Here is a 14,456-nt window from a genome sequence, read left to right as displayed (position 1 = left end):
CCTTTGGTTCAGACGTCATTAGACGTGATGATGTCTGATGCAGGAGGTTAAAAGCAAAGTTGCATCACTTTACAGCGGTGAGATATGTGTAATATTCAAGAATTTTAGAAAGTAGGTATTTAGGGTTTGAAATGAAAACTAAAATCATCACACACTGTTAGAAAACAGTTTGTCAGCATTCCAAAGTACATTTCAGTAACTGGACTGTTATATGCTGAGTAGCAGTAGAATTCCCATCTCACATAAGCTGGTCCTGCCTTGTGCCTCCAGGCTCTTGGGAGAGCAGGCAAACTTCATACCAAGATGAGCAAATTGTATTAAAGTCATGAAACTCCTGCAGTTGGGCTGCTTATTTGCTTACTTCACATTTATTCCTTTGTATCCATTAGATTGTCAGAATACGCTTATCTGCAAATCTTCTGGAAAAGTCCATCTCCAGAACAATCTCTGTCCTTTTCTTCTCAGTAAACATATAAATCTAAATAAGGTGTGGCAGTATCTGTAGTGATATTTATTTACTCAAATATCAGGACTGGTGGCTTGAAGGAGAAGTTAATTCCAGATCTGCTAATTGATTCAGCAATAATGGAATACTGCTTAAAAGTTAGGACAATCTCCAGGGCTGTATCAACAGAGAAAAAGGTAATCACATAAATGTAAAGCATGTTTGAGATATATTAAGTTTAAACCAGTACATTAACCTTTATCCAAGAATTAGGTTGCTAGTAGAGCACCTATTAAGAGGTGTAATGGTGGGTTTTATGCTACTTGTGGTTATCGGAAGATTCCAGGCTGTAGCCCTGCTTGAGTGCTTCCTCCAGTTCAAGGCTACTGAAGTGCACACTTACTGTCCCAGGAAAGAGCCTCCAGCCTTGTAGCCATGAGAAATTATAAGAATGCTTCTGCATGTCAGGAATCAAGATAGTGATCTATTATAGAACATTCAAAGCTTTTTGAGATTTTCCAGAACAAATTAAAGGAACATTTTCTTCATGTGAAGATGCTGTCATTGTTTCCAGTCTTACATTATCACAGTAAACTGATATCTACTTTCTATTTGTGTCATGTCCTCACTCACCAATAACATCTGAGAAGACAGAAAAGCAAAATTTGAAAGTCTGTGTTTCATCTCAGCTTAAATCATCAACATTTAATATTACACTATAAACCATATTTCTTACTTGCCCTGTTTGCAGTGCCAAGTATGTGCTGAAGAAACATTACACAAAAAAGGATTCATGAGAACCAACTGGTTAGATGAATGAGTAACCAAAGTCGGCGATGAGAGAAGGAGGGGAAACACCCCCCTCTGGAGAAACTCCATCTAACCTCCTTAAGCCATATGACTTCTAGTTTTGAATACACAGCAGTAGCATAATATCTGAAAGAATTTGGCAATGCATCTGATATGCTGCCAGCTCCAGAAGGAGCTCTGATGTAAACAGGTGTTTGGGAGAGTGCTGGGAATTGTTGGATGTGATCCTCAGCAGTGGCTCTCCTCAGGCCATCTCCAGTCATAGGGACTTGTGCTTGTGAGTGTGTAAATCACAGCCATGGTGTGTAGATCTCCAAGCAGCCTTGTGGGATCCCTGGAGTGAAATGGCTTCTCTTGTCCCTGAAGAACACCACTCTGTAATATGGGAGAATCCTGACATGCTCTTTTCCGACTGAGGAAACTGTAAGACTCTCATTCTCAAAACAAGACATTTGCCAAAGTAATTTGCTGGATCTAAATCTAATTCAGGCTGATAAAGGAACATCACAAAAATTTTTGTTATAGGCCATGGCATGATGTATGAGAGGAGAGGTAGGGTGGTATCCCTCCCAACAGTTCGACCTAAAGCAAGAACAGAACAATATTTTATTATGAGCAAGTGAGATCAACTGACCTGATAAGTCTGCTCCATCAGTAATTTGCATTTTGGTGATTTACCTTCTTGTCAGACTGTTTTCCCTTATTTCAACACCTCAGTTCTTAGCAATTTGCTCTCAAACAAAACCAAAACATTAGCTAAAGCTCCCAGGGCATGTAGTTCTGATGAGAACTGTAATAGTTTTAAGAGAAGATTACTCCCAACTGCTAAGCATTCCTATGTCCAAATATTTTAACTAGCCTCGAGAAGTTCCCCAGAAAAGCACTGAAAGGCTTTCCATATCAACACAAACATGACATTTTGTGATACAGTTTTAAATAGACAATTTTCAGATACCAAATCTAAAAATGAGCTGTTTCCATTATTTATTATTAGAATAAATTGCTACAGCGATACCAAAACCAGTAAATCAAATGAGCAAATAATCTTTAGGAAAGCCACAAGTGATCTTTGGTGAAGTATTTATGAATGATTCTGACTGAGGAAAGCAGGTTTTTTTCAGGTTTTGAAGAAATGTATAGGCATTGTTCTGAAGAGCAAAGACAGTATTTCAGAGTAAGCACGTATCAGGAAAATGGTGGGGCTGTATTGATGTGACAGGCCTTAACAACAAAAGTAAGATTTTTACTGCCTATTTTTAGACAAAGAAAAATAAGGAGCTGACAAAGGGTGAACCATAGATTTCTCTTTATTCTATGCATAGATTTTTATTACCAGTGATGATACACATGATGGCAGGAATCCAATATAGCATTTGAAACCCTAAGCAAGTGTGTGGACAGAGTCATTAAGTACAAGAATGTTTTTCATGGTTTTTCCTTTATTGTGTACTTTCTGTATGGGAATAAATTTAAGAAAAAAGGAAGGAATTCCACAATAGGAAATAGTATTGCTGTCTTCCTTTCCAGACTTGTCCTGTGCTTCACGCTTCTAATAAACATTAGAAAAATATGCTTTTTTTATTCCATGCAGTTATATGTACAATGCTTTTGAATGATCTTTTGGCCTGTTCTGTTTGTTGAATGTATTAGCAAGATGTATTAACAACTTATCATGTGAATCCCTATATAAAAGGTCAAGTGTAAGTACAGAGGCTGCTTAGAGGCAGCCTGTATTCTAGACTGTGAACTTTGTGAAAACTCCATGAGTTACTCATATGTTTATGTTTTGTATGAAACATAACATTTTTTTGTCTACTATGTTTCTGGTGTTGAAGTTTACAGACTTTTTTTAATATATAGTTGTTGTATTTAAGTCAGGAGTCATTCATTCAGGTTCCTTTTCTAAATGGGAAAATCTTTCTCACTGACATTCTGATAGCAAAAATTAGCATGGATTTGTTCTAATGTTATCACAGTATGAGATGTGGTAAGTACAAGCCATGTGTTACATATAAAAGGGCAAGTTCATGTCATTAGGTCAGCTTTTAAGGCCTAATTTTGGATTTCACAGTGGAGTAAAATAGTAGCCACTGCAAGTCCTGCTTAAATGTAGTATGCTCAAGCAACAGGTGTGCTGGGTAATTGTTTTCTCATCATGGTGCATATTTCACACTCCGTAACTCCCAAATGAAATACCAAAAGAATGTATAAAATTAAATGATTCAAAGATTTAAAGGGCTCTTTCTTGTGGTAAAGTGGAAATCTATTGAAATTCTAAAGCATTACAGAAATATAACCTTTATTATTATAGATCTGTCATTTTCTTCTTATTGCACCAGTGGAGTTAACTGTGTCATTCATTTTTGTTTTCTTAAGACTTTGAGACTTAAATGAAGGGTAACTNCAATAGATAAAGGATTCATTTCATCTCTTATTACACACAATACATATAAAACTTTGTTTATATTTTGCTTTATAACTATGGTTTTGTTACTATTGCTTAAGAGCAGTGGCACATTGAATACAAGAAACAATATGGAATTATGGCTTTTTTACTGAGAAATAGGTGTTCCAATAAGTACTCTGCTTGGTGACATTTAAACTGTTCAGATTATATCAGGTCAGTGTAATTTGCTAGTAATATAAAATTACACATTCCATCAAATGAAACAAACTTACATTATGCTAAGTGGGTTGAAGCACATAAGATTACTCAATAGGTATTTTCTGTTGCCATCTGTTATGAAAAAATTAATTTTCCTGTGATATACTTTATATTTTTTGTATACTCTTACAGATACTGTGCATAGAAGAAAGAGTTGCTAATTAGAACAAAATGTTGCTCATAGTGAATCATAAAACACCTACTGAACCAACCCCATCTTTTAGTATTGAATTTTACTAATGCTCTCCTTTGTTTCCCAAATGACCTATCTTCTTTAATGATGGTTTGGATACTGGTAAGATTCAAATCCTCATCCAAAGGCCATGACACTATTGACTACATCTCTGTTGACTTCGCTGAGAATGTGAAATACTGTATTGCAAGATAAAATCAGCACGTAGGTGCTCAGTGAAACTGAAGAGTCCATTAGTGCCTTAACTCTTAAATTACCATCTGGGTATCTCTCTTGATAAGGACAAGCTAAAAGGAAAAGTTACCCTTGTCATTAAATCTTTAACAATGTGATACTGACAGACTTGAGTCTTTCTGTATTTTTAGCATTTTTAGACTGCATTCATGCTTTTTTCTTTCTCTAGATAGGGCAAGCTGTGTTTCATTAGTCACTGACTGATCTCTGGGTGCATGAAGGTGCAGTGCTTTTTCTGTGTCCTGTATGCATTACAAGGGCATCTTCAACATTATGAATTAAACTCCAACTTACTGCACTGGAAGTATGGAAAGACTGCCAAAGTAATGGCATCTTGAATTAATATCAGTGCTTTAAAAATTTCAAACATACTCCCACTCTTCAGGTCATCTTTCTGATATACAATTTCAGAGATGAGCTACTTCATTTTTGTAGTGTTTTGATCCTAGATTTTTATATTCAGTTATATTTTAAAAGCAGAAATGCTCCATCATTTTTTAATAAGTTTCCTATCACTTAGTATTAACTCCTTTTCTCTAAATAAGCCTTCTGTATAGTAGATGCAGGCACTGGCACAGGTCTAGGCATAATTATTATGAATTATAGATACTGCAAGTGTGAGCACGAATCAGAGATTAGCACTGTATTTTAGAGGCTCACTTAGATTTATTCCACTAAATGATCCTTGGGAGATTTTGACAATAATCAGAAATATGGGTACTCTCTGCTCTGCTACCAGTCTTCACCAGTTCATGGGGGAACAACAAATAGAATTAACCATTAATTTAGCTCTTTAGGTCCTTCATGCACACAGGATAAGGCATTGTGCTGAGCTCTTTTAAAAATCTAGCTACTTATCTTGTGCCAAAATGGGAGCTGACCCCTTTTGAAATTCCTATGTAATACCTCCTAAGCCCTGCTTTTATCTACTGTGAAAAAAAACCCGATCTATTCACAAGGGCACAGATTCCTAATCAAATGTTGGTTGGCACGGCTTCTTCTGAGCAGAGACAGCTGCTGAGAGAGTTTGCAATTCTCAGCCATCTATGCCAGAGGTAAAGCTCCCAGCTGCTCCCAGCCCGGGGCAGGTTGCCTCTGGTAGTGGGAAGAGGATTCTTCTAAGGGACTCTTCCAGGGGACTCTTCCCTACTGTCATATGCCAGGGCTTAGCCCAAGCACTCACAAGGCCAGTCCAAGTCCTTGGAGGGTGTGGTACCTTCCCTTGCAGGAGCAATGACTGACGTTTCCCATTTTCCATTTCCTGGTATTCTGCTGGCAGGGCAGTAGGAGCGAGGTGCAGATGAACATGGGCAGCGCAGGTCTGTGTCCTCATATCCTCCATGCATCCAGTATGGTGCATGGTACCAACCCTCCCTGTTGGTACCAGCACTGGCTCTCCCACTTCACCTGTGTTTCAGTTTTAGCAAGTTTCTCAGCTTGCATGACCAGACTGATTGTGAGATCCTTCTGAAGTTTATCATCGTTCCAGAGTAGGTTGGTGGAATTCCAGAATTCTAAAGACTTGAGATGCTTATTGAGATCACCAGATCTACAGAGTTGTACTCCATCTTGCACACGAGCCCTATGGTTTTTTTATATCAGGATAAATGTTGCAGAACTTGAAGTGCCCTTTCGAGATGGCAAGTGGTCAGACTTGAGACTTCCAAAAATGAAATTAGTTCGGTTGGTTAGACCATGGTGCTGATAATACCAACACCATGGGTTTGATCCCCATATGGGTCATTCACTTAAGAGCTGGACTTGATGATCCTTGTGGGTCTCTTCCAACTCAGAATATTCAGTGATTCTGTGATACCACAACAAAGGTACACTATGACCCTCTAGAAACTTTGTTTCTGAAAAAACAGCAAAAGTTGGGGAAGTCTACGGGACAATTCTCGACCTGTCAGAAATTCTTTTCATTTCAGTAGTAGAAGTGAAGCCAATAATTCCTACTATCTGGGAATCTGCCCACTTACTCTTTCTAAATTATACTTTAAGTAAGTACTTTTTAGGAAAGAAGATAGAATCAAATACCTTGTATCCAGGTATTCAAGATAAAAGTCTCTCCTTATTAGAAATTATTCTGTCAGAAACAAAAACAATGCATTAGAGTTGGAGAAAAAATACATATGTAAAAGCTTTAAACTAACAATAAAAGTATTTCTTGAAATTCTCCTCCTACTTTTAAATTCCTTTCAGTTCATATGTCATTTCGACAATATTACACACAGGCACACACACACAAAAGAGGGTGGAGGGATGGAGAAACCTTTTAAAGCATAATACTGAGGCAAGGAAAATATGGCTTGTTCAACATTAACCTTGACAAATTCATGCTCTTGTCATTTAAATGAATGAACCTTTCCAGAGTCTAGATTGCTGGACCTTGGGAAACAGCAGTGAGGAAGGATTGCAAAAATGTTGCTCATCTCTCTTAAATTATTTTTCTGAGTAAATGAATGATTTCATTGAAATCCAAATAAGGATGAATCTGCTCGCTTGAATCACCTGTTCACAGCCAATGAACTTTCATGTGAACGGTGCTTACCCTCCTTGGTTGCCATGTATTGATCTAAAACTTCTTCCCCGAGCCTTCACTCTTCTTTTCCTCCTACAGGCAAAAGGTTAGAGTTAGATAATAGTATTAATTTTCCAGACATCTGCACATGTTTTAATAGCCTTTAGAAGGTTTGAAATGGTTTCTGTTTGACCACCACAGGGCTAAAATGCCATTAAGACTTAGATTGTAGCAATACATAACAATCATAGCCCTGTAGTTCAACCTGGCAATAAAAAAGCTAATTTATTTTATCGGAGATTTAAATTAATGTGATGAACTCCTTTCTCAACAGGAGCTGTAATACCACTCTTAAAAAAAATACCATGGCCCTGCATATTTTCAAAACCAGATAGAACTCTTGTGACAAACCTTGTATATGTATTGTGTGTGCTTTTTGGAGTGTTTGCATGTGTGTATGTGTTCATATAATACTACTTACTGTTCCTGAGACCATTTTGTTTTTTCTGTCATATCTTCATTGCTAGTCTCATTTTTTTACCATCTAGCTCATAGGCTCAGCAAGAAGAAAGTGATTAATAGGGCAGTCTCCAGTGTTAGCGTTGGGGGTTTTTTACCACCTTGAGAACTGGAATTTTCTTGTGGACAAAAAATATTGCTGGTTAGGTAGTCAGTTTAAAATAGCTTTTAAAAGGAGATTTTTGAAAATCTGTGAAAGAAATACTTAGAGCTCAGACTGTTATCATTTCCAACTATATGCCAGAGGAAAGCTTCAGCTTATCCCATTATAAAGTGATAAAGCAGCATTTGATGGCAGCAGCTTCTGTGATGAAATGATCATGGCAGCACTGAGAATGAATCTAATAAGGGAATTGATCTGTAGATTCCAATTCTGTAAGAGCCAACATCGATCAACATAAATGTCAATAAGAAGATCGTACTGAGGTCTGCCTAATTCCTTTAGATTATTTTGGGGCATAGTCAGAAAGTGAATGTGAAAATGAATTTTAAACTGTAGGAATCAAAAAAGCAACGACCAATATTATGTTGTGCTACCAGGAATATCACTGACTGTCATAGTATGAGCAATTTAGCAGCATGTTGGAATTAGTAAGTAGCTTTTAATCATATAAAGATTGATAATGCAATGACTGTTGCAGAAGCAAGACTGAAAGTCTGTACTTTTCCCCTGTGTTTTTATATTAAAGCATTTCTTAAATACAGTGAAATAATAAAAAACAGCTCACCTTTTTACTGCTGAAATGGAGATAGCACGTGTAGGGCATGCCAGAAAAGATTAATGGTATAGTTCTTCCTTGTTAAAGGAGTTCAGTATAAAGTTGTTTCCTAGATTCATTCTGACAATGCTGGAATGTTAAAAACAAAATGGTTTTGTTTGTGAACAGTGTAACAACAGGAGATGTCAGGATGTACAGGATTCTTGCCTTTTGCCTTTTGCTCTTTGGTGTAATTCATAGCACCTACATGACGCTGGTCCTCATTGAGCACAGTGGAATTAACATATTAAGAAGCATTAGATCAATAGAAAGACATTTACAAAAATAAGAAAGAAGATCTAGATATGTACTTAATAAGAGGCTCGACTCTTGCACAACACTATTCTCACAGCAGTGCCGTTTTACCATACTCCAAGGAGTCTTCCATTTGCAAGCTTGTTGAAAACATTTTTTCATTAATTATTCACATTCTGACTAGCTGATTACCCAGTCATTGATGTAAACTGTTGACTTTACAGTAATTACTAACCACAGGGAACTTTATACATACATTTTCCTAAGAAATTAAATTAGCTCATTTTAATATTATTGCAATATTTACAGACTCCTACCATAGTGCTATTAAAATGAGAACTAACACTTTGGAATCTCAAAGCTTGAAAACACTGATAGATTTATAAAATGAAAACTAGGATCAGAGAGGATTACTTTGTGTCTTTCAATGTAACTTTCATTTAAAGCAGTTTATGAAAATTAATAAAATTAAGGATTTGGAGCAGGAGCAATTTTAACCTTACATTAATGTTGCCAACTCTCTGAAGAATGCAGAGAGATTATGTTATTTGTGTTTATATATCAAGTGCCTGCTTAATACATCCGAATTTATACCCTAGAATATAAGTTTCCAACCTTCTGAGTTACTTTGGAATCTAATTCACTGGGTTTTGCCATCTCTGGATGGCTCAATAATAATATAGATTTGCAAGGTTGGAAAATCTGCAGCAGACACAAACGAAACCTTTGTTTTACTTTTTGTGCTGAATTTGCCTTGTTAACAGGATTTTCTGATGTAGTTTTAGCACCCTAATCTTCCATACAAATGTTTGTATATCATACACTTGTACTTTGTCTTGGATGTTGTCTTAAGTCTCAGTAAACTTGCCTAGAGGATTTGCCTGAAAAATTGACAAACCACTATTAATTCTGGGTTTGTATTTAAAGTCTGAAATCTTCTGTATATGTTTTTTAGCAAAGGGTGCCTAATAGGAGGGAAAGCCCACCAAAAAACAGATGGAAAATCAAATTAGGACTTTCATGGAAACAATTCAAATCCACTCACTTCACTTGAAATTTATGGAATAGCTGAAAGCTTCCTCTTTTTCTTTTTTTTTTCTTTTTTTTGGTAGTAAGACCTCATTTATCTTGCTGAAATATATTTTACAGTTAATCCTTTAATATTCGTTTATGTATAACTCTTCCTCCTATTACCACCGAGCAATATGGCATGTCTGTGATTGTTTCCTGTATTTTACACAGCTGTAGGTAAAACCAATAAAAGTCTTCAACTGTTTGCTCATACCACTGTAAGAGTTGTCCTGGGGTTCACTTACTGTGTATTAATCCCCTTCTCCCATCAAAAACAAATACAACCAGCTATAGTGGTGGTCTCTGCGATAAAGCTGTTAAGAACCCTTGCAGCAACATACTGAGCAAACTGAGGTAATCTGTCAAGGCAGACCTTAAGAAAAAACAGAATAATAAATGTGAAAGCCAACATCCAGGCCTGTACTAAATACAGTGGAGTTTGAGACTTCTGAGTTGCTTTACCTGAGCTGTATAATGTTGCATTATACACTTTTGTCAAATATCAAGTATCTTCATTAACAGCTTGGTCTGTTGTAAATGGTGTCTGTAGCAACCTAGAAATAGAAAAAAAATAGGTCAGTGTGGTGCATTAGCTTTACAATCAGAAGTTATATGTTCTTGCCTGTGCAGAGCTATATTAATAGCTTTTAGAAGTCTAAGAACTAATGAACATATAATTACCTAACATAAGGGAGGAGTATTTTAAACAGTTGAAGGCTGTTTCTCACTCCAGTTTTAGCCCCAATCCTGTACATGGTTAAACATGGCCCAGCAGTAGGAGAAAGGAGTTCCCTGACAAGCTGACCTCATATTGCATGTTCTCCTAAATGTCTCCTGTGACTAAGTCCTGTTGCCCATGTTGCACAGCTTTATTCACTTTCTCCAGGTGATGTCCTGCAGCAAAACAATAGGGTCAGAAGGGAGCTGTGGGGAACCTTTGTTCCTATGCCTCACTGATACTTCACTATTTTCTCTTCCCTGGTTACTTGATGCAAAATTTTGGTGCTTAAAGAAATGCACAGGTACAGATCAGTTGGTAATAGTTGCTATAGGTACAAGTGAAAATATGAATCTAAATATTTGTTGCACAATAATCTCAAATAGTCAAACCTGTAACAAATTTTATAAGCTGTATAAATACAGAAGGATTGTTGAACTGTCATGTTACTCCCAGTGAACATGAGCATGGACTCAGGACATGACCCTAATGCTGAGAGCAAGAAAAGTCAGTATCTGATTCTGGTGTTTCTTCCTTTGAAAATGTTGAACTTCCTCTACTGTGATTCCCTTCATCCAGGAACAACAGCTGTTTTCCTATTTCTTCATCCTTTAAAAGAGACCATCCTTGGTTTCTTTTTAACGTGCTTGTGAAAAAAATAGAGAGACGCGGGCCTATATGGATGTTCCATGTAGTTTATAAGATATGTCCATGTTTTATTCCCAGAACTGACACCAAAAAATCCCACACATTATTAACTGTTTACTTCTGGGTAGAAATACAAAAACATGGTTGTGCCTAAGGGACCTTGTTTCATGCTGAAACTGGTGAAAAGTGGTAAAAAGGACAGGAATGCTTCTTTAAAGACACACTGTGTTCTGCAGCTGAACCACAGTAATGCTAGGCTTCATGTTAGTCTGAAATACTTATAGTAGTCAGAATCAGAAGTAACTTTGCAATGTTAGGATAAATTACAGTTGCAAAGCAAATTATCAAAGATTTAGAAGGAAAGAAGGTGCCTCTATTTTCACAATTAAATGTCCTTTAAATTACCCTAAAGGATATAGGCATAAAAAGCAATCTGGGATGGCATATACCCTGCACAGGAACTCTACTGGGAAGCTGCCTTTTTTCAGATGCAGAAAGCAGCTGGAAAGATGAAAAGTTCCTAACCCAGCTGGTTAATTAATGGGAAGTGCTTAATGTACAAATTGCTGTTGCCATTATAAACTGTGAAAATGGAAAGAATAATTTTCATAGAATCATAGACTCGTTTGGGTTGGAAGGGACCTAAAAGTTCACCTTGTTCCAACCCCCCTGCCACAGCAGGGGTACCATTCACTAGACCAGGTTTTCATTTACACAAAGTTAAAACAGTGATGGCCATGAAGTTCTGTTTATACTAAATGAATAGTAGGAAAGTAGGACATAATTCGGAATTTTCTATTAAATACACAACTTCCATAGCTGGAAAAAAATTGTTATAATCTTATTTTCATGACATCAATTATATACAATAAAATATCAGGCATTGCTGAATGTGCACAGTATACAATTGAAAGTGCATTTCCTATGTTAGCGATTATTAGAATTAAATAAAATGGAAGCATCTTTTTGCAGCTTTCACTTTTTCTTCATATTTGGCTGCTTTTTTTGACAACTACTAGTTCTGTTCACTTTAAAAAGCAGAATTACCATATGTCAAAAGCATATGTATTGCAAACTCTTATTTGTCTGAAGGCAAAGTCTATTTCTACTTTCAGAGGTTTTATTATTTTTTCCTGAACTATACTTAATTTTCTTCTTAGTTCCAGAATATTTAGTGGATGAGAAATTCAGACTTTGTGTTTTGAACAGCGCATTTTCCTAATCTCGGTAATTTATGATGGAATAGGTGAAGGATGTTTTCTCATCTCCAGCTGAACATCCTCTCTGGAATTTATCTAAGGACTGCAAAAATTCATATTTTGTTTCATGAAAGATTATACTTCCACATAAACTAATAGTATGTAATAGAACACCTAATAATATTTTTTTAGTTCTGTGGTCTGCTATCTATGTGTAATGGAAATGTAGTATAGACTACTATTTCTGTAAGATCTTTGAAACTAAAGTTCATGCTAGATGTGGTCTGTTCATAGCTGCTTCTGATGGATATGGCAGTTAAAGATGAACAAGGGAACAGGAAAGTGAGATAAGTCAGATGATTGTGAACAAAACAGTCAGCTAGAAAGAGCTCTTGTCTTTCATAAGCCTCTCATACACCTATAAAGATATTGTTATATCAGCACTCTTCTTGTATTGCACTTCTTTTATGCTTTTTAACTCATTTAGTACTACAGAGCTAAATTTGCAGCAGTGGTGTTGTTGATTGTGGACTTGAGGGGAATATTCTCTGTGCAGATAATTATTAAAAATGAGTGGTGTGAAGGCTGCAGAACAAGTAGTCCCTGCCAGCCCAATTGCAATGGCCAGGCTATAGAGGAGAGCAGTCCAGAATGTGCCTGTTCAGGTTTGTGATCACCTGGATAACAGGAAAGACAGGAGAGGGCCACACACACCAAACAAACATTTACTGCTCTGGCACGGAGCACCAGGATGAAAATGTCTCCTTAGTACCTAGAGAGAATTCTTTTCTTGTGAATGATGGACTTTGGCTTATGTGAGAAAAGCAAAACCAATTGATTTAATAGCAATTAACTCATCCAATATTGGAGGCTGTGTACTGTTTGGCATAATTCTTTGAAAACTGTTCTGGCAAAGCTGCAAGCCATTAGACATTCCGAAGGGAGATGAGAACTGATGGATACTCTGCACAGATGTGTCAAGAGGCACAATAGTTAGGGGCGTCTCTCTGTAATATTGCCTCATGCCAGCAGATAGTAGCTTTCTTTTATCTTCCTAGAAAGCCTTAATAAGGATGCCTCTGGAGGAGGGGGAACTGGCCTGCTGTTTGATGGATCAGTTATCTCCTGCCAGATAATTGTATTTCCTATTGCACTTGAAATAATAGGTTTCCACCTAAATTATCAATTACTTTGTTTTTATTTTCCACGTGGGCTATGGGAGTTAATCTCGACATTGAGCCACAAAGGGCATGGCCTTTTCTGCATCAGTCTCCCAGGTGAAGGAGGAGTTTTTCTTCTACTGGTCATAGGCATCTGCAGAGAGGCCCCCTGTGTTCTGCCTCACCCTCTGAGCCTCTCATCACCCACTTTTGGAGAGATGTGGGTCCAGTCAAGATGCTATGAAGTTATTAGTCCACACCTACCCTGGCAGTACTCAGCACAGGGTAATTTCCAAGGAATTTGGCCCAGTCCATGCTGTATTCACTTCCATAAGGATTTTCTGGTCTGCAGTCCAATGATCCTGATTCTTTCTTGCTTTCAGAGGGGCCCAGGCACTCCCCAAGGTCTATAAGTGTTGCCCAGTTTCCCCCTATCATTATATAGGCACCAACGAATAGGGCAGATAACTTGAATTTATAGTTGTAACCCCTTGGTTTCATATTTAAATATTCATTTAAACTGGTGTGATCTTTTCTGTGGAAGTCATTCTGTGCTGTGGTCTGCCTTTTGTTCCACTGTATCATGATAGCATCAGCAGTAATTTTAATACTGTACCATTTTCAAGGCAGCAGTAACTCCTTGATCTAGTTATGTGACTGTCATCTGAAAATAACCGTAAAGGACACAGTACATTTTGTGTATCTGAGAAGAAATCAGAATGAAGATACATAGTTAGCGCAATCTGTTACTTGATTTTAAATGGATCATTAATGAGTCTTTTTTAACAAATACTAGTTTTTCCCATTTTTGAGTTTGAAAATGGAGAAAGGAAAAATAAAGGAAAGAAAAGTAATTTTCTTATCCTTTTCTTTTGTAATTGGATGAGTTGCCTCAGTGCTATGTGATTATAGTTAATTAATGATCTCAAACTTTATTATGCTGTTTGTTAATGCTAGTCATTGTGCTGGCTGTGTCTCTTAGTTTATTTGCATATGTGTGGGGAGGAATATTCCCAATGTGATGATCTTGTTTGATACAGAAATAAAATCACATTATACATCTTGAGAACACACTTTCCTTCTTTGTTAATCATTTCTGTCTGCTGATTCACCTTTGTTATTACAGTTTTATAGTGTCATAGAGTTTAACCCTGGCAAAGATGATTCAAACACAGCATGACCCCTGTGCAGCCCAGCCCCTCTGGTCACTGAGCCAGTGGGAGGGACCCCCATAACCCAGAGCTGTTTCCAGCCTGCTCT

At 37.0% G+C, this 14,456-nt stretch overlaps 1 protein-coding gene across 1 annotated transcript in view; it reads left to right on the top strand.

The window, feature by feature from the left end:
- Positions 1-14,456, top strand: part of NCKAP5 (NCK associated protein 5) — a 372,817-nt gene that overhangs the window by 290,033 nt on the left and 68,328 nt on the right. The window lies entirely within an intron of this gene.

Source organism: Lepidothrix coronata, unplaced genomic scaffold, assembly GCF_001604755.1.
Source record: "Lepidothrix coronata isolate B3197 unplaced genomic scaffold, Lepidothrix_coronata-1.0 Scaffold86, whole genome shotgun sequence".
Lineage (NCBI taxonomy): Eukaryota > Metazoa > Chordata > Aves > Passeriformes > Pipridae > Lepidothrix > Lepidothrix coronata.
The sequence above is the reverse complement of the archived record's forward strand: the minus strand, read 5'-3'. Positions and strand labels throughout refer to the sequence as shown.